Source organism: Xiphophorus hellerii, chromosome 17 (assembly GCF_003331165.1).
Source record: "Xiphophorus hellerii strain 12219 chromosome 17, Xiphophorus_hellerii-4.1, whole genome shotgun sequence".
NCBI classification, from domain to species: Eukaryota; Metazoa; Chordata; class Actinopteri; order Cyprinodontiformes; family Poeciliidae; genus Xiphophorus; species Xiphophorus hellerii.
Window position 1 is genome coordinate 2,106,689 of NC_045688.1, and position 4,282 is coordinate 2,110,970.

Consider the following 4,282-nt stretch of genomic DNA (forward strand, 5'->3'; position numbering starts at 1 on the left):
TCCCGGACTCTTATTGACTCCTGCAGGTTTAGTCAGCAACTGAACCAAAAATTTTTTTTGTCGAAAACACAAAAAATTTAGTCATAATGATGTCAAAAATATGAAAAATTTAATCATAGGATAGTATGTCGAAAACATGAAAAAATGTCATAGTATAGTATGTCGTCAAAAATATGAAAAATTTAGTCATAGTTTAGTATGTCGTCGAAAATATGAAAAATTTAGTCATAGTTTAGTATGTCGTCGAAAATATGAAAAATTTAGTCATAGTTTAGTATGTCGTCGAAAATATGAAAAATTTAGTCATAGTTTAGTATGTCGTCGACAATATGAAAAATTTAGTCATAGTTTAGTATGTCGTCGAAAATATGAAAAATTTAGTCATAGTATAGTATGATGTCGAAAACATGAAAAAATGTCATAGTATATAGTATGTCGTCAAAAATATGAAAAATTTAGTCATAGTTTAGTATGATGTCGAAAACATGAAAAAATGTCATAGAATAGTATTTCGTCAAAAATATGAAAAATTTAGTGATAGTTTAGTATGTCGTCGAAAATATGAAAAATTTAGTCATAGTATAATATGATGTCGAAAACATGAAAAAATATCATAGTTTAGTATGTCGTCAAAAATATGAAAAATTTAGTGATAGTTTAGTATTTCGTCAAAAATATGAAAAATTTAGTGATAGTTTAGTATGATGTCGAAAACATGAAAAAATGTCATAGTTTAGTATGTCGTCAAAAATATGAAAAATTTAGTCATAGTTTAGTATGATGTCGAAAACATGAAAAAATATCATAGTATATATAGTATGTTGTCAAAAATATGAAAAATTTAGTCATAGTTTAGTATGATGTTGAAAACATGAAAAAATATCATAGTATATAGTATGTCGTCGAAAATGTGAAAAATTAAGACATTGTTTAGTATGATGTCAAAAACATGAAAAAATATCATAGTAAATATAGTATGTCGTCGAAAATTTGAAAAATTAAGTCATAGTTTAGTATGATGTCGAAAACATGAAAAAATATCATAGTATATATAGTATGTTGTCAAAAATATGAAAAATTTAGTCATAGTTTAGTATGATGTTGAAAACATGAAAAAATATCATAGTATATAGTATGTCGTCGAAAATGTGAAAAATTAAGACATTGTTTAGTATGATGTCGAAAACATGAAAAAATGTCATAGTTTAGTATGTCGTCAAAAATATGAAAAATTTAGTCATAGTTTAGTATGATGTCGAAAACATGAAAAAATGTCATAGAATAGTATTTCGTCGAAAATATGAAAAATTTAGTCATAGTATAATATGATGTCGAAAAAATGTCATAGTTTAGTATGTCGTCAAAAATATGAAAAATTTAGTCATAGTTTAGTATGATGTCGAAAACATGAAAAAATATCATAGTATATATAGTATGTTGTCAAAAATATGAAAAATTTAGTCATAGTATAGTATGATGTCGAAAACATGAAAAAATGTCATAGTATATAGTATGTCGTCAAAAATATGAAAAATTTAGTCATAGTTTAGTATGATGTCGAAAACATGAAAAAATGTCATAGAATAGTATTTCGTCAAAAATATGAAAAATTTAGTGATAGTTTAGTATTTCGTCGAAAATATGAAAAATTTAGTCATAGTATAATATGATGTTGAAAACATGAAAAAATATCATAGTATATAGTATGTCGTCGAAAATGTGAAAAATTAAGACATTGTTTAGTATGATGTCAAAAACATGAAAAAATATCATAGTAAATATAGTATGTCGTCGAAAATTTGAAAAATTAAGTCATAGTTTAGTATGATGTCGAAAACATGAAAAAAAATATCAGAATAATATGTCGTCAAAAATATCAAAAATTTAGTCATAGTTTAGTATGATGTCGAAAACATGAAAAAATGTCAGAATAGTATTTCGTCAAAAATATGAAAAATTTTGTGATAGTTTAGTATGATGTCGAAAATATGAAAAATTTAGTCAGAGTTTAGTATTATGTCGAAAACATGAAAAAATTTCATAGTATATATAGTATGTCGTTGAAAATATGAAAAATTTAGTCATAGTTTAGTATGTCGACAATATGAAAAATTTAGTCATAGTTTAGTATGATGTCGAAAACATGCAAAAATGTCATAGAATAGTATGTTGTCAAAAATAAGAAAAATTTAGTAATAGTATAGTATGATGTCGAAAACTTGAAAAAATGTCATAGTATAGTATGTCGTCAAAAATATGAAAAATTAAGTTATAGTATAGTATGATGTCGAAAGCATGAAAAAATATCAGAAAAATATGTCGTGAAAAATATGAAAAATTTAGTCATAGTATAGTATGATGTCGAAAACTTGAAAAAATGTCATAGTATAGTATGTCGTCAAAAATATGAAAAATTAAGTTATAGTATAGTATGATGTCGAAAGCATAAAAAAATATCAGAAAAATATGTCGTGAAAAATATGAAAAATTTAGTGATAGTTTAGTATGATGTCGAAAACATGAAAAAATTTCATAGTACATATGGTATGTCGTCGAAAATATGAATAATTTAGTCATAGTATAGTATGATGTCAAAAACATGTAAAAATTTCATAGTATATATGGTATGTCGTCGAAAATATGAAAAATTTAGTCATAGTTTAGTATGTCGTCGAAAATATGAAAAATTTAGTCATAGTTTAAGTATGATGTTGAAAACATGAAAAAATGTCAGTATATATAGTATGTCGTCGAAAATATGAAAAATTTAGTCATAGTTTAGTATGTTGTCAAAAATATGAAAAATTTAGTCATATTTTAGTATGTCGTCGAAAATATGAAAAATTTAGTCATAGTTTAGTATGTTGTCAAAAATATGAAAAATTTAGTCATAGTTTAGTATGTTGTCGAAAATATGAAAAATTTAGTCATAGTTTAGTATGATGTCGAAAACATGAAAAAATGTCACAGTATATATAGTATGTCGTCAAAAATATGAAAAATTTAGTCATAGTTTAGTATGTTGTCAAAAATATGAAAAATTTAGTCATAGTTTAGTACGATTTCGAAAATATGAAAAATTTAGTCAGTTTAGTATTATGTTGAAAACATGAAAAAATGTCATAGTATGATGTCGAAAACATGAAACAATATCATAGTATATATAGTATGTCGTCAAAAATATGAAAAATTTAGTGATAGTTCAGTATGTCGAAAATATGAAAAATTTTGTCAGAGTTTAGTATGATGTCGAAAACATGAAAAAATGTCAGTATGTCGTCAAAAACATGAAAAATTAAGTCATAGTTTATTATGTTGTCAAAAATATCAAAAATTTTGTCATAGTTTAGTATGATGTCAAAAACATGTAAAAATTTCATAGTATATATGGTATGTCGTCGAAAATATGAAAAATTTAGTCATAGTTTAGTATGTCGTCAAAAATATGAAAAATTTAGTCATAGTTTAGTATGATGTTGAAAACATGTAAAAATTTCATAGTATATATGGTATGTCGTCGAAAATATGAAAAATTTAGTCATAGTTTAGTATGTCGTCAAAAATATGAAAAATTTAGTCATAGTATAGTATGATGTTGAAAACATGAAAAAATATCATAGTATATAGTATGTCGTCGAAAATGTGAAAAATTAAGACATTGTTTAGTATGATGTCGAAAAATGAAAAAATGTCATAGTATAGTATGATGTCAAAAACATGAAAAAATATCATAGTAAATATAGTATGTCGTCGAAAATTTGAAAAATTAAGTCATAGTTTAGTATGATGTCGAAAACATGAAAAAATATCAGAATAATATGTCGTCAAAAATATCAAAAATTTAGTCATAGTTTAGTATGATGTCGAAAACATGAAAAAATGTCAGAATAGTATTTCGTCAAAAATATGAAAAATTTTGTGATAGTTTAGTATGATGTCGAAAATATGAAAAATTTAGTCAGAGTTTAGTATTATGTCGAAAACATGAAAAAATTTCATAGTATATATAGTATGTCGTTGAAAATATGAAAAATTTAGTCATAGTTTAGTATGTCGACAATATGAAAAATTTAGTCATAGTTTAGTATGTCGTCGAAAATATGAAAAATTTAGTCATAGTATAGTATGATGTCGAAAACATGCAAAAATGTCATAGAATAGTATGTTGTCAAAAATAAGAAAAATTTAGTAATAGTATAGTATGATGTCGAAAACTTGAAAAAATGTCATAGTATAGTATGTCGTCAAAAATATGAAAAATTAAGTTATAGTATAGTATGAT